Source organism: Panthera tigris, chromosome D2 (assembly GCF_018350195.1).
Source record: "Panthera tigris isolate Pti1 chromosome D2, P.tigris_Pti1_mat1.1, whole genome shotgun sequence".
Taxonomy (NCBI): domain Eukaryota; kingdom Metazoa; phylum Chordata; class Mammalia; order Carnivora; family Felidae; genus Panthera; species Panthera tigris.
Window position 1 is genome coordinate 53265472 of NC_056670.1, and position 25099 is coordinate 53290570.

The 25099-nt window shown below is 42.2% G+C and overlaps 1 protein-coding gene across 1 annotated transcript in view; it reads left to right on the forward strand.

The window, feature by feature from the left end:
* Positions 1 to 16290: 16290 nt before the first annotated feature.
* Positions 16291 to 25099, forward strand: part of LOC122231713 (1-phosphatidylinositol 4,5-bisphosphate phosphodiesterase epsilon-1-like) — a 69854-nt gene continuing 61045 nt past the window's right edge. The window contains exon 1 of the mRNA XM_042959865.1: positions 16291 to 16396. The gene's annotated coding sequence lies outside the window, so the exon portion shown is untranslated. The remainder of the gene's footprint in view (positions 16397 to 25099) is intronic.

Below are 25099 nucleotides of genomic sequence, written 5' to 3' on the forward strand. Positions count from 1 at the left end.
TATTTTTTTAATTTTTAAGGTTTATTTATTTTTGAAAAAATTTTTTAATTTAACTTTATTTTTTATTTTTTAAAATTTACATCCAAATTAGTTAGTATATAGTGAAGCGATGATTTCAGTAGATTCCTTAATGCCCCTTACCCATTTAGCCCATCCCCCCTCCCACAACCCCTCCAGCAACCCTCAGTTTGTTCTCCATATTTATGAGTCTCTTTTGTTGTGTCCCCCTCCCTGTTTTTATTTCCCTTCCCTTATGTTCATCTGTTTTGTCTCTTAAAGTCCTCATATGAGTGAAGTCATATGATTTTTGTCTTTCTCTGACTAATTTCACTTAGCATAATACCCTCCAGTTCCATCCACGTAGTTGCAAATGGCAAGATTTCATTCTTTTTGATTGCCGAGTAATACTCCAATATATATATATACCACATTTTCTTTATCCATTTATCCATCGATGGACATTTGGGCTCTTTCCATACTTTGGCTATTATTGATAGTGCTGCTATAAACATGGGGATGCATGTGTCCCTTCGAAACAGCACACCTGTATACCTTGGGTAAATGCCTAGTAGTGCAATTTGAAATTTTTTTTTAATGTTTTTACTTATTTTTGAGACAGAGAGAGACAGAGCATGAGCAGGGGAGGGGCAGAGAGAGAGGGAGACACAGAATCCGAAGCAGGTTCCAGGCTCTGAGCTTTCAGCACAGAACCTGACGCAGGGCTCAAACTCATGGACTGTGAGATCATGACCTGAGCTGAAGTCAGACGCTTAACCGACTGAGCCACCCAGGTGCCCCAAAGTTTTATTTTTGAAAGGGAGGGAGTGGCAGTGAGAGAGGGAGAGAGCGAGAATCCCAAGCAGGCTCCACACCACCAGCACAGAGCCAATGCAGGGCTCAAACTCATGGACTGTGAGACCACGACCTGAACCAAAACGAAGAGTCAGACACTCGATCAACTGAGCCACCCAGGTGCCCCAGTCCGGGCAGCATCTTAACCATGAGTCTATATCTCCTTACTGAGCATTTACTCACCTTCCCAACATGTTCAAAACATCCAGAAGCTAAGTATGATGGAGAGGAAAAACAGAAGGGATAAGGGAGAGAGATGTCAGGGAGACCAGGTCATGGAGAGCCTTGCAGGTTGAGGAAAGACTTCTGAGTGAGATGGGAGACACTGGAGGGTTTTGAGTAGAAGAGTGATAGGGTTGTGAGTGACTCACACTTTAAAAGAATTATTCTCATTGTGGTGAGGAAAGTAGATGGTAGGAAGCAAGAGCAGAAGCAGACAGACCAGACAGAACGCTGCTGGCAGATATGCTGGTGAAAGACAATGGTGGCTCCAGCCACTGGAGGTGGTAGAAAATGGACACCATCTTTGCAGCACACAACTGAGCTTCATTACTGGTTTTCTGGTAGCTCTAGCCTCTTGTAAACCATCACTGACCACAGGTGTATCCACAGGCGACTTGAAATGTCCATGGTCTCAGATTAGGAACTCCTGGGCTAAGGAAAGTATCTAATCAGAGAAACAGTTCGGTGTTGTCTGACTCACCAGAATGCATTTAGCTTAATATAGATGAAAAATGAGGAACTTTAATGTACTATAACAGAGCTTCCAGACTCTAATAAAACCTGAGCATGACTGCTCCTCCAACAGTGGAATTATGCTCAGAGTTCAGACCAAATTGCATTAACTGTTGCTTCCATGTACTCAATAAAGAACAGAAGCATGAGTCACATTCCCAATTTTAAAAGTAATACTTCAATACTATAGTAAGCCTGCAGGAATATATCTGGCTGGATATCAAGGACTGATCCTCCGTGGAGTTTCCATGGTCAAGGTCTGGTTCATTCGTTTGTTGACCCAGACTTTCTCAGGGCCTGAAGGAGTCTCCTGTCCCAACTAAGGATGTATGTGGCCTAAAGCAGAGGCCATGCTGGTGTATCCTTGTGGGAGCCAGAGTCTGAGAAAGATGTCAACTGATGTCAAATGGCTCAAGTGAGATACCACATTTAGCCCCAGGGTGCTCATGAGGAAGGTGGGTCATTGAAGATCAAGACAGCGTAATCACTAATTCTAGAGAGCAATTGCCTTGGTTCAAATCCTGATTCTGTTACTTAATTTACTTAAGCTTCTTGTACCTACACTAAATGTTAAAATGTTAAGTGTATGATGTACATAAAATAGTGCCTGGCATACTGTGTTATTACATGATAATATCATAGCTAAGAGAAGAACGAAAATAAGGTAAATCAGGACAGCTGCCAAAAGATCAGATTGGAAAAGAACCTGGTATTCTACACGGTGAAGCCCTAAGACTAATTCTCCCTGGTTAAGATCTGCCTGAATAATGGGTCCTCAACAACATCTGCATCCTCATCCCCAGAACCTGTGAATATGTCACCTTACTTGCAACAGGGATTTTGTGGGTGTGATTAAGTTGAGGATCTTGAGATGGGGAGATTACTCTGGGTTATCCAGGTGATCCAAGATCATCACAGGGATCCTTAGAAGAGGGAGACAGGACGATCAGAGGAGGACATGCCACAGCAAAAGCAAAGATGGAGGCCACGAGCCATGGAAGACAAACAGCCCTTGGAAGCTGAAAAAGGCAAGAAGGATCATCCCCTAGAGACTCCTGAAGGGACGTGCCCTGCTGATACCTTGGCTGTAACCCAATGAGACTGACTTTGGACTTATAATCTCTAGAACTGTAAGATAATAAACTTATGTTGTTTTAAGCCACTAAATCTGTGGTGATTTGTTACATAAGCAATAGGAAATGAATACAGTCCTCACACTCAATGAGGTGTCAGTACTTCCATTTTACCTCTGGGTTGATACTTCCTGATAATGCAGAGTATGCTCCCAAATCTCTCCTGTAAGCTGTGCCCAGAGAACACTGTCAGGTGGCTGTTTCTAGTAGTTTTCTGCAGGCACTATTGCCAGGCGTGGTGCACGTTTTTGGCCACTTCAATCACAGAGGGTGGTTCTTGTTTTAGTTTATCCATTCATTGGATCATATAGTAAGGGATTCATATTCTGGATAATATATTCAAGGGTGTTTTAGTTTCTACAGTAGCTGTATGCAATGAAAAAGAAAGTATTTCAAAGTACCTCTGTGAGGTAAGTCATTTTTTTTGGTCATATTTTAAGGTATTAGTGAGACTATTTAAAAATATCTTACAACGACTCTTGTTTAATTGGAAGCATATCCTTATTGAGCAGTATTTTAAAATGGCAGATCCCACTTCTGGTGTTTGCTCATTTACACACTTATTCTTTTAACCTGTATCCAATAAGATGTTATTTAGTGCCAGCTTGTATCATAGGAGCTGGGAAAACAGCATGATAATGAAAGGAACCAGACAACAAAGAAATAAATAGGAAAATATATCAGGCTGTTAAAAAAAAACAGCTATGGAAAAACTAAATAAAATAAGGTGAAGTCGTAAAATTGAAATAAGCTTTAATAAGTCATTACGGATCACCCTGTAGAATGATCACCTCCCATGTATGGAAAGGTGTCTTGAGAAATGCCTTTCATCTGTGAAGCCTTGGCATAGCTCAAAGAGAGGACCTGGGTGGGGGCTGGAGTGTCTTTCCCCTGTAAATTTGAAGATGAACTTGTTTATTCTTTCTAGGGTGAAAGAGGAGAATGTGTAAAAAGACCTTCACACAGGAGATACACACTAAATATGTATTATCATTATTCATTATTTGTCAATGCCCAGCCCTCCATGGTGTTCTGACTTTACCGGACAAGTGAAGTTACAAATACACAGCAATTGGTTTCACTTGGGCAATGGTCTATTCCAAGTATTCATGGTTAGAGGACGGGTGATTGGAAAGGTCATCTGCGTCCCATGTTGGGTGCCCACAGCAATGACAATGGCAGCATTCCTTCTTCAGAGGAATGTTCCTGCACACTGTCACCTGCCTGGCCCCAGGGTGTCTGCTTGGTAGAAATCAAGCTGTTGTTCCCCAGTGAGGCACAGAGGCGAAAGTGCCCCATGGCTGATGACCTTCAAGTTCCTTGTCCCCAGGTACAAACAAGGAGCTTCCCATACCTGAGCTTGCTGTTGTTGCCTTAGTTCTGAATCACCTTCTCCCAACTATTCATGGTTGCATTTTGATTCTAGTCTTTTAATTTGATGTTCAGGATTACTTTCCCATCAGTGACCCTGGATCTTCCAAAAATAATTCTTGTTCTCCATCCCAGCTGTGCTGCAGCCTCACATCAGATCAGATAAACTCCCTGCAAGTTTACTTCAACTCTCTGAAGCAGCTTTTCCCCGGGCACCACCCAAGTGAACAGCTCTCCAGCCCTCCAGTTTTCCCTACTGCATTTCATGAGCTTGAAAACTAAGCAGTCAGAGAGTGTTTTTCAGAGACATTAGCCTAAAGGCAGTAAAATAATAGGGGTTAACCAAACAGGTTCTGGAAAAACACAGCCTGGCTTTGAAAAGTAGATCTTCCACTTATTGGCCATGCACACTTGAGCAAATTTAACTCTCAGACATTTCATCTGTAAAATGGGGCTAATGATTCACTGAGGTAATACCTATAAAAAGCTTAGCTGAGAGCCCGGCTGCTCATAGTAAGTAAACGTTAGCTACTGCTGGTGCCCCTCTTGGTCCTTTATCATAGGTTTATTCAATAGCATAGTGGCCTTAAAGTGTCAAAGGGTGCCTAACCTCCCACCAAAGTGTAATCCAACATAAAGGCATGCATTTTATAAATCTTATTTATAAGAATGTATCAATCTTCTCTAAAATCAAAATGGAAAAATGTGTGATTATATGGCTCATGTAAAAGGTGACGGGGTGATTCTCTGGAAGTTTTTTACCCAGTAGATATGACAAGTTACCAATGGCATAAACAGTCTGATCCAAGGCTTAACCATAGAACATCCTGGGAAAATGTGGAAAAATAGTAGCTCATGGCTGGGTGAAAGAAGTGGAGAATAAGGCTGAAAAGATATGAAGGGGAAGGTGATGGAGAGCCTCAAATGCCAGGTTGATTAGTAAGCAGTGGCATAGCCAGCACATAGTCTTTAGAGACTCACGCTCTGGATGTGGATACTGACTCCCCTTCATACCAAGTAAGACAGTGGCATTCAGACTTTTCTGAGTATGACACAGCTAAAAAATGTATTCCACATTAAAAAAAAAATCCGTCTCACACACTTAAACTCCTGAATCAAAAGTTAATCAAACAGTTCTTACCCTTAGTATGCATGATGTATTTTGATATTTTCTTTTCTATTTTATTTCATTTTTTAAAGCTGCTAGCCATGGTGACTAAATTGATCTCATGACCCATTAATAAGCTGCATCCCACAGTTGAACTAAGAAAAATTACTTCATACCTCTGAACTTCGGATTCCTCATCTATGAAAAGGAGATAATACCAGTGCTATAGAGTGAGGAAATAAGATAAAATATGAAAAGCACCTGATAGAGTGTTTGATACATAGTGCATACTCAGTGACAGTTAAGAACATTTTTGCCAATGTATTGGAGTTACAGAGAAAAATTCTGAGCAGCTAAAGATTCATTTAAAAATATTTTTTAATGTTTCTTTTTTGAGGGGGGGGAGAGAGAGAGAGAGAGAGAGAGAGAGAGAGAGAGAGAGAGAGAACGAGTAGAGAATGGGCAGAGAGAAAGGGAGACATAGAATCCAAAGCAGGCTCCAGGCTCTGAGCTGTCAGCACAGAGCCTGACAAGGGTCTTGAATCCACAGACCGCGAGACCATGACCCAAGCCAAAGTCGGATGTTCAACTGACTGAGCCACCCAGGTGCCCCAAGCAGCTAAAGATTCCGGAGAATTTTGTCTGGTGATCAGGGAAAATTGTGCAGTGACATGAATTGGGTGAGGAGTCAGGATAATGCTAACTGGGGATACCTTAAGGTTTCATTGCATGGCTTCAGTTTTGCTTTTATATCAGACCATAAAAATCCTACCTGCTTACTAAGCAGTTTGGTTTTTGTGTTTGTACTTATTTTTGATACTTTAACACACAATTTTAAATACTTTTGTTTTAAACATTCACTCAAATTCTTTCTATTATTTTAGACTTAGAAAGCCCCTCCCCACAATTAGACAAAGGAAATATTCACCTTCACTTTATTTTACATTTTTATGTAAATGGTTTCATTTTAACATTTAGTTATTCATTCTTATGAAATTTATTTGATGCATGAGTAAGGTGAGGTTCTCACTTGATATTTTGCCAAATAGTCGATTTCCCTAATACCATTGTTTAATAATCTATCCCTTTCCCATTGATGTGTCATATTTATTTTTTCACTTATTAAATCAATATACATTATATACATGCATGTGTGTGTATTTGGGTTATTTTCAAATCCATATTTTCTACTATTTTGTTCAGTTCAGTCTTGTGGCCATATATTTTTTCTTTTTGTAGTATTGAGAAATTTTTTAAACATAGAAACGTACAGAAAGTAATAAAAACTATGCATGTACATCTCAGAATTAACTATTATTATATTTGTTTCATATTTTTTAAATTTAATTTTTAGAGCAATTTTAGGATCATGGCAAAATTGAACAGAAAGTACAGAGAGTTCCCCTATACCTCCTGTCCCCCACACATGTATAGCCTCTCCCAATATCAACATCCTGCCCCAGAGTGGTACATTCATTACAATTGATGAAGCTACATTGATACATCCTTATTACTCAAAGTCCATAGTTTAAATTAGGGTTTACCTTTGGCGTTGTACATTCTATGGGTTTTGACAAATATATAATGAAATGCAGAATAGTTTAGCTGCCCGAAGAGTCCTCTGCTCCAAGTATTTATCTCTCCCTCCTACCTAACCCCTGGCAAACACTGATCTTCTTACTGTCTTTATAGTTTTGCCTTTTCTGAACATCATATAGTTGGAAATGCACAGTATATAGTTTTTTTAGAATGGCTTCTTTCACTTAGTAATACACATTTAAGGTTCCTCTATGTCTGCTCATGCCTTGCTATTTCATTTCATTTTAGCACTGAGTAATATTCCATTATCTGGTTATACCACAGTTTATATTTATCTATTCCCATATTGAAGGATAGCTTAGTTGCTTCCAAGTTCTGGCAATGATGAATAAAATTGCTATAAACGTGTGTCCAGTTTTCTATGTAGACATAAGTTTTCAATTCATTTTGGGTATACACCAATATACTGGATTGAAGGTAAAGAGGATGTTTATTTTTATGAGAAACAGCCAGATTATGTTCCCGAGTACCATTTTGTACCATTTTGCATCCCCATCAGCAATGTATGAGTTTCTATTGCTCCACATCCTTGCCAGCATCCGTATTATCAGTGTTGGGGAATTTAGCCATCCTAATAGGTATGTAGTGGTATCTCGTTTTGCTTGTAATTCCTAGCGACGTGTGATGTCGAACATCTTTTCACATGCTTACTTGCCATCTGTATGTCTTCTTTGGTGAGGTATCTGTTCAGGTCTTTTGCCTTATTTAAAATTGGGTTGTTCAAGTTACTTGTGTATTTTGGATAACAGTCCTTTATCAGATGTGTCTTTTGTCAATGTTTTCTCCCAGTCTGTGAATTACCTTCTCATTCTCTTGACTGTCTTTCGCAGAACAGAGGTTTTTAATTGTAATGAACTCAGCTTCTGATATCTTTTAAGACCCAAAGCATCACAGATATAATTGAAATGATATTTATACCTTTCCCTTTCATTTACTTACCTGTCCAGAGGGAAATTATTGTCATGAAGTTTGGGCACACACATTCTGCCCATGTTTTTACACTTGCATTTCATGTGTGCCCCAATATAACTTTATTTTGTTTTAAAAATTTACAGCAATGGTATCCTACTATACATGTCATTCTACAATTTTTCTTTTTCACTCAACATTTTTTTAGATCTATCCATATTGATATTTGTAAATCTAATGCATTCACTTAAACTATTGTATAGCATTCTGTCACATGAGTAAACAAAAACACATGTGTTAATACATTACCCAATACATGAACATTCAAACATTCAGGCTTGTTTCAATATTTTTCTTTTTCTTTTCTCTCTTTTTTTTTTTTTTTTTGGCAATTAACAACAAGGCTACAAAGAAATTATAGTATGTTTATTTTTGTATACATGCATAAATACCTCTGTGTATATACCTAGATATGGAATTGGATTTATAGTGTAAATCAACTTCAACTTCACCAATACTGCCTAATTGCTCTTCAAAGTGGCTTGCACCACTTTGCTCTCCCAGCAACAGAATATAAATGACCACATCCCAAATTCTAACATTTGTTCTTGACAGACTATTTTTTGGCCAAAAAGCTGGTGTAAAACTCTCACTTTAAAATATTTTAGTTTTTCTGAGATTATAAATGAGGTTTAGCATGTTTTCATATGTTTATTGTCCTTTTTGCTTATTTTTTCCTATCAATTACTTGTTCACATCATTTGCCTGCTTTCTATTTTTCTTACTGATTTCAAGACATTCTTTTTTTAAATTTTTTTTTAATGTTTATTTATTTTTGAGACAGAGAGAGACAGAGCATGAGTGGGGAGGGGCAGAGAGAGAAGGAGACACAGAATCTGAAACAGGCTCCAGGCTCTGAGCTGTCAGCACAGAGCCTGACGCGGGGCTCGAACTCACAAACTGTGAGATCATAACCTGAGCCAAAGTCGGACGCCCAACCGACTGAGCCACCCAGGCGCCCCTCAAGACATTCTTTAAGGGACTCTAATGATTTGTTTGTTAGTATGTTGCAATTTTCCTCTTCCAATCTTTGGATTTTGTTTTAACTTTATTAACAAAGCCTATGTTTATACAGGGTTACATAGTTAAAACCGAATTACCAGTTTTCTCTTGGTATTTAGCTTTTTAAAGAAGTTCATCAAAAAACTCCTTTTCTACTCTAGGACCACAGACATATTATCCTATATTTGTGTCTAAAAGTTATAAAGTTTTTATATTTGGTAGGGTATGTCTCCTTCCTTTATCCGCTGTCCCAGAGTCACCTTGGCTCTTCTATGTTAGATGCCAAAGAAAACAAAACAGTCCTTTAGGCACCAAGGAAAGTGATCACATCATTTAAAAGAAGAAATAAATTAAGATTGGCCTCAGACATCTCTTAAATACATGAAGAAAGGATGCCTAAAGCAGAGAAGGCTAAACAGGTGTGGGAAGGTCCCTAAGGAAGACACCCAAGGCTGCAAACATCCGACAAAGGAGGCAAGATGCCAAAGAAAATGACACACACTGAAGGGAAATCCTATAATTCCATGTTGGAAGAGCCTCAAGAAGTTTGAAAAGCACTTCATTGGAGGTGAGAAAACAAGCACTCACATATGTTGCCAGTGGAAATATAAATTGGTACAACCCCTATCATGGTCAGTTCAGCAGCACTTTTAAATTTAAAACCTTTGAAACCTTTTGAAGCCCAGCAGTTCAACTTATAGCAATTTCTGCTCTAAAAATATTACTCATGCGTGAATAAAATGATGTGCATACAAGGCTATTCACTGCAGCCCTTTTTGTAATTGCAAAAGGATGGAAACAACTTAGGGGTCTATCAAGGGAGGACGAAGTAAGTAAATATGGGATAGATGGGATGGTTACATACCAGAGTGCAACCGCTAGTTAATAAAGGAAACAGTACTCTGTACTATTATGGGAAAATCTCTAAGAGACTCTGTTAGGTGAAAAAGTCAAGGTGCATCACACATAGCAGGTTATCAATACATTTTTTAAAAGAAGATACAATTAAATGCTTGAATCTGCATAGAACAGCCCTGGAAGGATACCTAAGTGGTTGTGATGTGGGTCAGGGAAATGGATTGTGCTAGAGGATAATGCGAGAGAAACTGACTTTGAATTCTTGTCCATGTTCCCTGATCTACAGATACAAACTGATTCAAACTGATCTCCAGATTCAATCCCTACCCAAATCCCAGCTGCAGAAATCCCAGCCAATCTTAAAATTCATAGAGAAATGCAAGGGACCCAGAATAGCCAAAACAACCTTGAAAAAGAACAAAGTCAGAGGAATGACACTGCCTGGATAGCCATTGAGCAAATAAATTTGTTTTAAAAACTAACAAGAACCTAGCACATAAAATATTGTCACTTTAATTTCTTTTTAAAACGAATGGCCTAAGATTTTTCATAGAATTGTCATGTGCTCTTTTACTCTCTACTATAATTCTAGTGTTGTCCAATTTCTTTGGAATAATGGTAAAGAATTACAGACTCTGGAGCCAGATGGCCCAGATCTTTTTTTTTTTTTTTTTTTAAATATCGGTTTTCTTTTTTTTTTTTTAATTTTTTTTTTTTTTAACATTTATTTATTTTTGAGACAGAGAGAGACAGAGCATGAGCAGGGGAGGGTCAGAGAGAGAGGGAGATACAGAATCCGAAACAGGCTCCAGGCTCTGAGCTGTCAGCCCAGAGCCTGATGCGGGGCTTGAACTCACAGACCACGAGATCATGACCTGAGCTGAAGTTGGACGATTAACCGACTGAGCCACCCAGGCACCCCGGCCCAGATCTTTTAAAACTGGTCATGAAACTTCAGCAAATTACTTAACCCCTCTCTGCCTCACTTCCCTATTGTATAAATCGGAATTACAATAGCATTTATTACGCAGGCCTAATGTGAGGATTAAATGAGTCATGTCAGATACTTTCCCTGACACTAAGTCACCTTTCCATAAGTATAAACTTTACTATTCCCACATTATATATTTATGTATGTTTCTTTTAATTATTCTTGGTAAAAGTTTGCCTAGCTTATTAGTCTTTTAAAAAATCCTCCTTTTTTGGTTTTCTATTTGAATAATGTATTATTTCTCTTTTAGGGTTTAGTCTGTTGTTCTCTGACTAGTTTCTTGTGTTGAACGCTTACACAATTTAATATACACTTTTCTTCTTTTCTACTAAATGCATTTGGAAGTTATACATTTCCCTTCAATACTGTTTGAGGTATAGCCAACAGGTTTGGGTATGTAGTTTGTTGTTTTTTTTTAAACTGTCATTCAGTTCTAAACATTTCAGAATTTCTGTTATGATTTTTTTTCTTTAGCCTATGAATTATTTAGAAGTGATGTTTTTCTTTTCTAAACTGTCCAAGTCAGATTTCTTGGTTGCAAACAACAAAAACTAACTCTTGCTAGTTTAAGTGGAAAAGGAATATATTATACCAAAATCACTGGGAGGGCTGGAGACCCAGGCTAGAAAATGGCTGGAGCCGCCACAGGAAAGACACAACCATGCTTATGTGACAGGAACAGTCAGCGTAGGACCAGCTGCTGGTGTTTCTCCGCTGCACTCACTGCTACCACATGGCCTCTGCCTGTGGACAGTCACTACTGATGCTGAAATGTCCCCTTTGCTCCCCTCTCAAAGTCTTTCTTTTACAACATTCTTTTAGCTAATCATTTATTTTTTCAAAATGATTTGTTGAAATTTGCAGTCAGGTTTTTTTTTTTTTTTAAAAAATTCTCAATATGGAAAATTTTAAACAAAAGTAAAAGGAGGGAGAATATTATAATGAAATTCAATGTGACGAGCACCTTAGTTTTAGCAATATCAGCGTTTCTTGGCAAGTTTTAAAAAAATTTCCAGAGGGATTTTGTTAAATGTTAAATATTAACTTAGCAGAAATTGACACGTTTAAAAAGCTTTTTTATTTATTTTGAGAGAGACGGGGGAGGGAAGGGCAAGGAGAGAGGGAAAGAGAGAGAATCCCAATCAGGCTCTGTGCTATCGGTGTGGAGTGCAACAAAGGGCTCGATCTCACAAACTGAGAGATCATGACCTGACCCAAAATCAAGAGTCAGACAGTTAACCGACTGAACCCCAAAATTGACACTTTTTAATCTTTAAGTCTCCCACAAATAAATAGTATGTCTCTTCTTATTTATGCAAATCTCTCTAATTTCTCCAAAATAATTAGACATGTGTGTGTGCACACACATGTATATACATGTATGTATATTATCATGATTATCCCTAATTTCCATATTTTAAAAAAATTATTTATTTATTTTGAGATATAGAGCCAGGGAGGGGCAGAGAGAGAGAGAGAGAGAGAGAAAGAGAGAGAGAGAATCCCAAACAGACTCTGCGCTGCAAGAACTCATGAACCGTGAGATCATGACATGAGTCGAAATCATGAGTCTGATGCTTAACCGACTGAGCCACCCAGGTGCCCCCTAATTTCCATATTTTAATGCTTTTGTTAAAGCATTATGAGATGAGATGAGATTATCCCAATATATCTTTAAGCAGACATTAGTGTTATATAGAAAAGCTGTTGATTTTTGAATATTTGTCTTACATCCAGTGACTCTAGTAGGTTGACATTAATTCTACATATTTTGTAGTTGATTGGTATTATTTAGACCCATAATCACATTTTTCTTCAGGTAATCATAATTTTACCTTTTCTTTTTCAGGAGATGTATTTTTTCTTCTCATGTATCCATGTGGCTAATCCTGTCTGAAATATAATGTACCATCACAATGACTGGGCTCACTTTACATTTATGACCAAAATTGAACACTTAATGCCTGGCATTATATTTAATTATTACATTTGCTCTCCCACTTTCCCAAATGAGTATTTCATACCTTCTCTCTCAAACTTTTTTCACTTCCTACCATATCTTTACTCTCACCTGAGGACATTGTTTGCCATTTCATTGAGAACATAGAAGCAAGCAGTAAAAACCTCTCACTAGGCTTCTAAAAACTCTACCTACTTCCCAACATCCACACCTATTTTTCGTTACTAAAGCTATACAGCAAATTATTGCAAAACTTGCGGCTTAAAAGACTAAAAACAATTATTTACCCCCACACACCTGCAATTTGGACAGGAATTGGTGAGGATAGCATTTGTCAGCTCTACTTGGTAGAGCCTAAAGGCTATAGGGCCTAGAATCCCCTGAAGGCACGCACACTCACTCATTCACTCAAATGTCCAGGGTTAATGCTGGTTACCAGCTGGGATCCTCACTGGGACCATTGCTGGAATGCTCGCTGGGACTGTCAGCTGGAACCCCTCCTTATATGTTCTAAGCGTTTCACGTAGATTAACTCACTTAATCCTCATAACACCCCCGAAGGGGTAGGTAGAGTTTACAGAAGAGGAAAATGGGGCACAGAGAGGCAAGTAACTTGGCTAAGGGCTCATGCCAAGGAAGTAAGTAGATTGGGAATTTCAACTCAACTGGTCTCATATCAGAGTCTGTGCCCGTAATACTGGCTATGTTGAGAGATAATGTCTAGGATTGCCTCTCCCTGCTTCTCTCACTCTTCCGACCAGATGTCCTGCACCCTCACTCCTAACCACCTTAGAGAAGTATAGCTACCTACTACTTTAACAAACTGGCAGTGATGCCTGTGCGGACTACTCAGTTCCCAACCTCAGGGCCTGTTTATAAATGGGTTAACTGATGGCTGTCTTGTTGAGTGTGGCAAAGGGCCAATCTTCTTTCTGTAATATGTGCAGTAGGGAGTGTGGGGCCTCCCGTTGGCAGCAACAACCATGAACTCAGAGACCACCCCCCATCTAAAAAATTAACAGGATAGGAGAGGAAGAAAATAGGGAGATGACTCCATTTCTTAAAATGATTTTATGATTTAAATTCCCTAGTCCCATCATTTATAACTTATTTAAATCAATTTCCATCAAATGAAGACCATTATGTAACAGGTTCAAAAAAGATGTGGGCTTTCTTCTGAAATTTCAGACAGAGACACACTATATTTAAATAGAGTTTCCACAGCATTATTTCTTGGGGCTTTTGTTTTTGTTGTTTTTGACTCCGCCAAATCGTCTTGTATACAAAGATGCATAACTTAATTTATTGAAGCTGAATTTTCCATGGAAACTATCCAGTGCTCCCCCAATTCTCCCACTTTATCTGACAGTCTTTCTTCCTCCAGATAATGGCTGGCAGCAACTCACAGCATGGAGGTTATATGCTGCACTTTTGAAAAAGTCTTGAATGGAGCCATTGTTCCCCTGAGATGGTCTGCATGTTTCACTGAACAGAGAGCAGGGTGTAAAAAAGGCACCTTGTGTGCAACTGTTGGCGAGGTTGGGAAGTGAATTAAAATCTCCAGAAAGTCTGGGCAGTGCTGTTCAGAGGAGCAACGAACCCTCTGGAAGCACTGTTAGCTCAGACATTCCAATGCGGTGAGGCAGCCTCAGGGACATGGCTCCCTCCAGTCTCATTTAGAGAGGGAGCGAGGGGGCGAGCAAAGGACATTGATTTGGACGTGCTCTCTCTGCAAAGATTTGGGGAAGGTGCTCTTTTCCAGGCATGGGATGATGTCGATTATCACACTTAGGTAACTTTCCTGTCCAATAGACCTAGGTTTGCTTTGGTTACTAACGGTGTGATGACTCATTTGGAGGATTCAATGTTAACTGCTTGTGCATCCACAAGTTTGTAGCAATGTAATTCCCATGTGCCTTTTTTTTTTAAAAAAAAAACAAGTCTTGGGGGGCTACAGGTGACTGATAATGTTTGACATTACTAGATTCATTAAGTGACTTCTAAAACCATAATGGAAAACAGTATAATAAATAAATAGCCTACCTTGTTTATTGTCAGCGATGGTTCCTTTTTCCTGGCTCCTCCATTCACCTGTCCAGCATGGACTCAGGGATTGCAGGAAATGACCATTCCCTATTGCTCTAGTGCTGAAATCTCGAGCTCTTAATGAACAAAGAGTTTCCTCAGTGTCCTCTGCAGAGACCTTTCCAAAACCAGCTCTTAAGGGAGGCAGTCATGTTGATTTTCATTAAAATCCTAGTGGTGAGAAAACAGCAAAGCAGTTAAGGGTCAGGCTGGCAGATTCTTTATAGGCAGAATTCTTTGGTGTCCTCCTATGCATTCTTGCTCCAATCTCTCCTGTGCCCTGGAGGCTCAAAGGAGGGGAGGTCACTCTTAAGAGCAGCCTGAGAGGGTCGAACTCTCTTGAGGAGGAGGAAAGTGTGTGGGAGGAGATGGTGACCTTCCAGGTAGAGGATCAGCCTGAACACTGGTACAGAGTTGGAATGGAAGAGACCTTACATTGGGTGGTCCATATAAAGCATGATGAGGTGGGTTCCTACAGTATGTGGAGTTAGTTTGGAAGGCAGTAGGGAGCCTCTGAAGGTTTCTGCACAGATTAAAGTTGTAGAAGAGGGAAAATAAAATGACTGTGGTAAGAGGGATGATTAGTCCAGGAAGAGAACAGATGAGAGGGGTTATGGGCCTCAGGAATTGGTCCAGATTGAATGTACCAGGTGTCAGACCTATGGAATTGGTCATTAGTCCATCAAAATTGGTAAAGACGAGGGGAAAAGGGCGGGGAAGGGAATGATAATTTGATTTTTCTCCAGGTTCCTGGCTCTCTTGTCAAGTGGGTCTAATAACCACCCAGCACCCATGGAAGGATTTGTGCAGAGCCTGCAGTTTCTGGCAGGGGTTGAACATCCGCATGTTCGCTTCAGCAATGACAGGGCACTGGATTTGGAGTCCACGGACCTGAATGGCCACTATTACCAGTAAAAGGAGTATTTCCAGAGCGTGGCACAGCGCCAGGCCCGGTATGGTGCTCAGTAAAACCTGTTAAAGTAATGACTGAAGGGGTTCGACACCTGGTGCTTCCATTTACCAGAGTAACCTGGGTCAAGCGTCCTATCCGCCACGAGCCTCAGTTTCCAGAAGTGTCAAACAGGGCAGGTCCCCGGGGAGAAGGTGTGGGCTAAAGTTCCCGCGGCCTGGGATGCCCAGAGTTCCCGCCTCCCCACAGCCGGGCGGCCCGGCAGCGCTCTCGCCCGCCCCCGCCTGGGCCCCGGGCTGCCGCCAGCCCGCGGGGCCCGAGGCCGAGCGGGGGTCTCGCGGCGGGCCTCCCGGGCGGGGGTGGCGGCCGGGACCGCCCCTCGCCCCCGCCTGCTCCGCGCGGCCCTTGCCGGGGGCGGGCCCCGCCTCAGGCCGCTCCCCCGGCCGCCCGGGGGCCCGCGGCGGCGCTCGCGGCCTCTCACCCGGGGCGGGCGAGTTCTGGGAAAGGCCGGCCCAGGGCGGGGGCCCCCGCTGCCGCCCGCGCCGCAGTGCCGTCCCGGCAGCGCGCAGAGCCCAGGGGCGCGGAGCGAGGGAGCGGCGCCCGCGGGGGCGCACACGCTAGAGCGCGGCGGGCGGGAGAGCGGGCGGCGCGCCCCGGGCTCTGCCTCCCGGGCACTTGCCTGTGGCTGTGGCGCGCCGCTGTCACCCGCTCCGCCGCTGACACACGGTAGCGGGGACACCCGACGCCGCTAGCGACAGGCGCGTCCCAGAGGGGACGCTGCACTTGGGGACTCGGTGCGGCGCGACTGGCCCGAAGAGCAGAGGTGAGGAGGCAACCGTGTGGCTCGGTTCCCGAGGTTGGCGCCGGGGAGAGGTGGGCGCTTTCTGTGCGACTCCAGCGTATCCGCGAGGGCGGCCGCGTGGGTCCGTACCTGGCGTGGGGGCCCGGGCCCCGCCCCCACCCGGGCGACCCGAGGCCGGGCTCCGAGGGCGCGCGGGCCACTCCGGCCCGAGGGCGCCCTGAGCGCCGACTTCGCTGCCCTCACACGTTTGCCTCGGTCTCCGCCGCGTTTTCTGTATGCTTGTGGAGGCGGCCAGCCCAAGGAGGGAAAACATAAGTTCTCTTTGAGGCGGCACCTAGCAACAGGATTTCAAGGAAGGTGCCCACGAGATAGTTCCTGGAGAGACTGAGCTACATCAAGTCCTAGAAAATCCCATGTTGGACCTGGGCTCACTTTAACTGGTAATTGGGATGGCCACGTCTTTTAAAATGTTTTCTAGTGCTGCGATAATGAGTAACATAGAGCCAGAAGCCCGCCGTTGTGGCTAATAACAAATGCGCAGTATAAATTGTATGGGTTTGTTTTTTTTTTTAATCCTTGCCTGGTGTTTAATCCATGAGACAATGGGTTCAACCGACTCAACCAATTGTTCCGTGTAAGAAAGATTCATCGTTTAAAGATTTATCAGCATCATTTTCACTAGCTCCCTGAAGAGATGTTACGGGAGATTCACTTCATCGGAAAGTTTTATTTGCATGCTGTTCATAATTGTAGTTGCATTTATGCAGAATTTGCTGGTAGATCTTTTAGATCCTTGCAAGATTAGGCACTTTTCCTTGCGTTTCTTGTCGGCACCCCTGGTAGAATAGGGTGGGGCCTCGACCGCAGAATGGGCACAGGGGAGGCCAAGAATGCTGGACCCACTAGGGAGAATTTTTGAAAACTTTTCTTGGGTGGTTGGTGAAGGTGACCCCATAGATACTGTCCCACAGTGTGTCCCTGCAGGAGAAGGGGAGTTGAACTATCTCTGGATGATGTATGCAGCCATGTCTTCACGAATACTTTCTAAAGAATGCCTGATGATGCTGTCAGCTAGAACGTCCTTTCCTCTTCCCAAATGCCCTTCCTGCCCCTTTTCACCATTCTAAATCCTAACCATCCTTCATACTGAGTTTTGTTGCTGCTGTGAGGCCATCCCAGGTAACCCCAGCCCCAAATAGTCAACCTGCCGCTGCTGGGATTCCTGCAGCATTTTACCTTCCCGACCTCTCTTTTCTTCCAGAGTTATTTATGTGCACGTCTCATTTTTCCTACTGAAGGCATTAATGGTGGCTTTCTTAGCACAGTGCTTGCGACTAGAAGGCCCTGTGAAATAATTGTGGGCTGCTATTAAGTGTTAAGACTTTTGTTCTTTGATTCAAATCTTTACTTTGGAGAAGATAGTATAAATGAAAGGATATATTGAAAAACATAATATTTACCATTTATGTATCCTCCATTTACAGGCCGACAGAGGAAATTTTCTTTATACCTAGGAGCCATGCATAGTAATTATCTTTGGTCCATGCCTTGGGACCAAGTAAGAGGTGAGACTGAGCTGTAGGGACGTTCTTCCAGTCCTTCTAGTAACATAAGCTCCTTGGATGTGCTCCAAGGTTGACCTGTGTCATTAAAAATTCCATGCTCAAGTGGGTTGTGGTGAAGCTAGATTCCAGTGAAGGTGGTTGGTTTTCTTTTTTATTTGCAACTGTTCTTAGTCACAGTCTCTTCTGGGTTTTTGTTGTGTACTTAAAAAAAATGAATTTAATGTGCAATTTGTTACTTACAAATTTCTAAATGAATAAAGGATAATTGGAAAGAATTGTGCATGATGTTTTTTTTAGAGCAGAGAGCAGGGAATGTTTCTCATGCTTGGGCAGGAGGAGATATTTGCACAGAGCGAGCCCGCTCTGCATGTGTGTGTGTTGGCAGTCCCCAACTGCCACACACCTGGCTGGCAGGCAGCCTACAGAGGACAACAGCTGCTTCAGCCCAGACTCCTCTCTCTCTGGCTGGGCTACCTCTGCTGGGGGTGGGTGGGAGGAGAGGGGGATTCCTGGGGAACACAACAATTAAGAGCTTCTGGATTTAGAAGGAAACATAGGGAAGCTGTTAGAGAAAGTAATAGTGGCTTGTTTGATCAAGTTGCTTTCCTGCTCACATTTGGTTGACATCTTGGCATTGAGCAAGTGGGAATTTGGTTGGAGAGAGGGAAGGCAGGTGATAGGGAGCATGGCACTGTGGTAGAAGGCCTGGGAGGTATGATGGGGCTTAGAGAAGCATGTGGACCAGTTATGTGGGATCCCCAAAAAGGGAGTTGGAGATGGAGAAGTGGGGAGGGTAAAGATGATGTCAAAGATGTACTTTGCCATGGGCCAAGCACAAGGCCTAGAAAGGAAGAGAAGACTCTCTTCAGCATCACGTGGTCTTCTCTGCTCTCAGGGTGCAGGACTCAGGCTTACGTTTACTAAAGCTATATTTCATCTGTGTTAATGGCTTAAATAGGTTTTCATGGGCCAGGTTGGGTCCTAGCCCTCTATAGCTGCGCCATCAGTACGGTAGCCACAGGCCACATAGGGCTCTTGGCTTTAAATTCAAATTAGTTAGAATTAAATGAAATTAATGAGCCAGATTTCAAGAGCTCAGTACTTACATGTGGCTAGTTGCTGCTCTACCAGATAGTTAAGATACAGGACATTTCCATCGTTTCAGAAATCCTGTCCTGGAATATTGTTCTAAAGGGTTCATGCCTGTTCATTGCCAAGGTACTGATTTCTGAACCAAATTTAGTCATAAATTAAAATGTTCCTGTTTATAATGCTCTAGCAAGTCTATTTAGATGCAAATCATGGTAGCAGTTGTTGTTGGTAACACTTCTGCAGAGCTTACGGCATTCCAGGTAGTGTTCTAAGTACTCTACATCTGTTAACTCATTTCATTCGAACATTCATTCTGGCAGCAAGTGCCAGAGACGTGTTATCCCTTACCTGCAATTCTAAAATCAAAACAAGCTCTGAAAACTGGTTTTCATAAGTTTGGCTACAAAATTTGGTCTGACTTGACATGAGGTAGTCTTTATTTTTCTCACCTGGTGAGAACTGTTCATACATTCTTATTTCAGAAAGAATGGACATGTTTGCTGTGGATCCTCCCAACAGTGTTATGTGATATATGGCACACGGTACTGTCTTATCCTTATAAAAGCCAAAAATCTTCTGATTTGGATAAAGGAGTATGGACCTCCATTATCATGTGCATCTTAAAGATGGGGAAACCCGGGACCTAAAAGGTTAAGTAACTTCCATGGGTCATAGCAAGAAAGTGCCAGAGCCAGGAGGCAGTCAGAGCAGGCTGGCTTCAGAGTCCATTCCCTTGACCACTGTGCTATTCTGCATCAGCCTCTGGTCTCGTCACCCAAAACAAACAAATGGTCACTTTTTTTGGCTGGGTGAAGCCAGGTAGCTATAACTCCGCTGATTAGAAAGTTTCAGGTAGGGCTGTGGCTAAATTGTTTAGCAGTTGAGGTTGAGATGCTATGAATGGTTAGTTAAACCACGTGTGCTTAGCAGTTGTTTGCCTTTCCCCTTTCCACCTTGTGCCCATCATAGTTGATTTTGAGCCATTCGCCATGTAGGAACTGATAGAAAATTTGAGCCATTCACCGTGTAAGAACTGATAGAAAAAGAGGCCATTCATTGTGGTATTGGTAAAATTACTGGTCCCTTGTTGAAACCAGTGGCACGTGGCAGGTTATATACTCATAACTGTTATGGGGTAGAAGGCAGGGGGGATGGTTTGGCCCTGGTGTATACTGACTGCTGAACACTGGTGGGGCCACTCTGGTGGCCCACAGGGGTTCTGAGACTTCCTGGTATGCTTTCAGAGGATCTGGATCCGTGTGACTCAGTTGGAAGTCTCTTCACAGGAGACTGTGAGTTCCTATCTTCTTTTTGGAGGTTGACTAGAACTGCAGACCTGGCCCAGGGTCGGGAATGGGCTTTTCACTTTCCCTCCCCAAGTGGTGGCAAGACTAAGTGGTCCCTTCCTGGGTATACTTGAAGAAATTCTTAATTAATCCCAAGGTTTCTCCTTTGAGTATAATAAAATGTTCTGAGTGCTTCACTATTTGTGTGGATCTTTTAGTATGGGCTCTGCAGGACCCCTGTCTCTCTGTATCCAGGGAGCATTTTGCCTTTTATGGCACAGTCTCTGAGGCCCCTGATTGTCATGGTGCAACCCTTTTCCCCTCTCCCTAAGTTATAATAGCTTAAGGTGTAGGGAAAAGGTATTCTATTGGTGAAATACAAGGACACTAGAATCAAACTTACCTGGTTTACATAGGCTTTACCACCTACTAGCTGTACAACCTTAGACAAGAAATTATCCTTTCTGCAGGGTAGTAATTTTACAGGGTTGCTGTGAGACCTGAGTAAGATCTTAAAGCACTTAAAGCACTTTGCATAGTGCCAGGTACATAGTGCTCAAAAAGTTAGCTACTAATATTATTGTTCTTGACCTCTGGGTCTACCTTAGCCTTGCCAGTGTGCAGTTTTAGACTTTGGAGAGGCATGTGTCGTAGGCTGAATAATTCCAATAGTCGTCTAAAGGTGTCCAAGTCTTAATCCCCAGAACCTATAAATATGTTACTTTACACGACAAAAGGGACTGAGCAGATGCAATTAAAGATTTTAAGATAAGGAAATTATCTGGGTGGGCCTAGTCTGATCAAGAGGGTCCTTATAAAAGGGAGGCAAGAGGATCAGAGTCTCTAGTAGGAGGTAGAGGTTATGAGCCAAGGAATGCAGGCCTCTTAGAAGCTGGAAAAGGCAAGAAAATGGATTCTTCCCTAGAGCCTCCAGAAGGAATGCAGCCCTACCAACCCATTTTAGACTTCTGACCTTCAAAACTGTAAGATAAATTTATGTTGTTAAAGCCACAGAAACTGTGGCAGTTTATCACAGCAACAATAAGAAACTAATATGGCATGGAAGAGAAACCAGAAAGTGGTTGGGTGCAGAAACAAAAGCTCTCCTAATAAGGGAACGATAACAGCCAATACCTAGGGCAAACCTTGCTGGGTACTGTTCTGAGTACTTTACGTGTATTAACCTGTCATCCTCACAGCCGCCTTCTGAGATAGGTGCTTTTGTGTTCTGCAGATCAGAGAAGAGGAAACTGAGGCACCGAGAGGTTCAATAACTTTCCCGAGGTTACACAGTTAGTAGTGGCAGAGCTAGAGTGTGATGCCAAGGAGTCTGACGCTCTTAAGTGTTACCCACACTACTCCCCGAAGCAGGCATTTATTTCTGTCTGCTTAGTCTGACAGTATCAGCCCCTGAACAGTATGTTACTGTATGGAAGGAAAAGATAGTATTTGAATCAGTGAGAAGGAGGGCAGTGTAGTCCCCCCATTGCCCCAAAAGCCTGGTACTGAAGTGCTCGGTGAGTTTTTGCCATTGCCATCTCATAGCCGGAGGACGCCGACTCTGGGAGCAGTTCTTGTGCAGGCCTCCCTCTCGTTCCCACCTCTGTTCTTACAGCAGCCTCGCTCACTCACCACAGACCGCTGGCCCAGGAGTCCTGTTGGCTCTGCTTCCCACCTCTGCCTGTTTATTGGATTTGCCTCATTCCTGACTCTCTGCTCCAACCCTGAATTCCACCTTCTTCTGGCCCCTCAAATGCTCAAACTTGAGATGGTTAGTGTCAGGGGATAGTGAGGTACCACTGTGACTCTTGAGGCCGGGGGGAGGGTTATTTTTGCCTTTTTCCTTTGGTTTAGCTGGCTATTGTTGGTTTTCTAGCTGTGCTGCTTTTGTCTCTCAAGCACATAATTCAGAGTGGTATTGGTCGAAACCAGTGGTTTTCAAACTATGTTCCAGGAGTGTTTGGGGCCTCCGCCAGGTGAAGGATATGGTAGGAGAAGACCTCAGCCCTTCACCCTGCTTCTGCCCTGCAGCCTTGCTCTTATTAATTTTATTTATATATTGAAGTTCTGCTTTAGATTTGTCCTGGAAGGGCAGTTCTATTGCTAGAGAGGCAGAGAAGTTTGAGAGGAACCAACCTGCATGTTAACGCACTCTGAAGAAGACCTTTAGCCCAGAGACTTGGATGTGCAAGATATATAACTCTGTATTTTCTCTAATTGCATTTTACAAATTTGGGATTTGGATACATGTTGCTTAGATCTGTTTACATCCCAACTCTACTACTTATATACAATCTGCATAACCTTCGTCTATTGGGACCTAAACTTCTTCATGTATGTAATGGGAGGGGCAATAGAATCTACATAATAAATGAGATGATTCATGCAAAGGGCTTAGAACAGTGCCTGATTCACAATAAAAATTCAACAAACACTAGCTCTCAGGATCGTTTTTAAGTCTCCCAATGACACAATAGAAGAAGAAACTAGCCTTGTGTCTTCACAGGGTTCTGCTCTCCTAACGGGGCTGCAGCTGGAGGTCTGCTGTTCCTCCTCTCTCTGCCTGGTTACCACTGAGCTTTCCATTGTCCCTGACCGCAGGTGACTTCAGGTGGAGTAACTTGAGGCTGCCTCTACAGCAGCCTCACCTCCTCAAGGTCTCTGAGGCCTCACTACCCTCTGCCAGGAAGCAGGGTCTCTGCTACTTTTAGGATTTGCAAGACATTTCTTCTTTCCTCCCCTGCCTGCCAGATGTAAGGGCTGGGATGAGAGGAGCAAAATGAAACTCCCGTCTCCTCCCTTTTTCTTCTCCAAGGCATTTGGTCCATAATACAGACTGAACACTGTTGAATCCTTTCCTCTCTACCCTTAGGATTTAACAAAATGTAAACATAAACGGGGTGGCTAAGCTTGACAGGGTTATTGGTCACACAGTGCTGGTCAGTGCCATTATCTACTTAGTGGTGGCATTGCTGCACACTCTGTGGCGTGATCTGCTCTGGTGGCCCCAAGAAAATGTGATCCATTTATAAAAGTACTGGTAAGTCTCCCTTAAGAGGGGCTGATTATGAGTCCTTATAAGTCCAGAGATACAACAAAACACAATGATCATTTATATGTTTTTAATGCCTTATAAGAACAACTGCATTATAATAATAAAACAGTAGGGCTGCAATATTCAGAATTAAGGAAGAGGCAGAAGCAAGGAGAGACTCTGTTTTGATGACTTCATTTTAGGTTTAAACTATATAATATCACTGACTATGGAAAATCCAGGGAATGGAAAAAAATCACTGGGAAAAACACATGTGACTGAGTATATACTATACACATCTGGGATTAAAATATCATATAACAGAGTTTAATTTGGATATCACTGGATTTGGTTCAAGTTACTGTCATTTCTAAAGAAGTTTCAATTCATTTGTTATTATTAATAACATGAACTCAGATTTCATTGATGAACATATTTTCACCTATGGTTTGTTTGCCTGGGAGAATTGAAGCCCTCTCTGGCAGTCTGGTTTGTCAATTTCAGAGAGGTGGTTAAAATTCACAGAAGTTAAAAACTTTTGGCATGAAATGTGTTCCTCCCCCCCTCCCCTCCCCGCCCCAAGGCAGAATGAATTTGGATGATAGGGCAAAGTATAAACCTCACTCTGTCTGAAGTTTTGTTAACTGCTGGGGTCTGAGCAGATTTAGATTCACTTCTTTGCCACTCAGCAGGCTCAATAACTCAGGCCCTAACTCAGCCTGGTTTACTGTGTTTGAGGTTTTTCTTTCATCGTGCCTCCGGCATGGTTTTACAATTCATAGTGGGAGGGATTGGTAAAGCTCCAGGCGGTTGTGAAAGAAATATGCTCAATTATTATTTGAACCTAACAGAGGAAGGTAAGAATTTCTTGAGCTAATATACACAGAAGCTAAAGAAATTTACAAAAAGAACTCCAAAAAAGTGACCATCATCCACTATGCAGCATAGCAGTCAGACAACCTTGCAGGTTCTCCCATGACCACCCCCTTGCTGACTGAGAATGGGCGGAGCCTCACCAATGCCAAGTCATGGGATGGCTGACAACAGGTGAAGTGTGTTCCCGACTCAGGCAGGCAAGCCCAGATCAAATTAGTTACAGAGGATAAGAGTGTGCTTATTTCTAGCCACACTGTATAGTTCTAATGAATTATCACTATCTTAGCACAGATCTAAAATATGTCACCTATTTAGGATATACTAATTAAAAAAAAAGAATCTTTAATCCAAACAATTTTAACAACTACAATTCTTTTACTTATTATTTTTTAAAATTTTTAATTGTTAATGCAGACGTTATATACCCATTTATGACTTGTTTATTACTTTTTTATTATGTGCTATGTCATCCAACAGTGAAAATTGAGGGCTAGAAAGGAAGGGTCCAATTGTCTCCCTCTTACTTTTAAAGTTGAAAGAACTGGTCTCCTTGAGAGACTCAAGGATTTGATCAAAGCCACCTAGCTGGGGAGTGGCAAAACTGAGACCTTTGTTTCAAACAGAATTAAGACCATACTGTAGATATATAATACTCAATTTTGAATCCTGGGTTCTTTGCCTAACAGTCCATCATTAAGATGTTTGCACATTAGAGGCGGCTGGGTGGCTTAGTCAGTTAAGAATCTGACCCTTGATTTCGGCTCAGGTCATGATCTCATGGCTTCACGAGTTCAAGTCCTACATCAGGCTCAGAGCTGACAGCATGGAACCTGCTTGGGATTCTCTCCCTCTCTCTGTCTGTCTCTCTCTG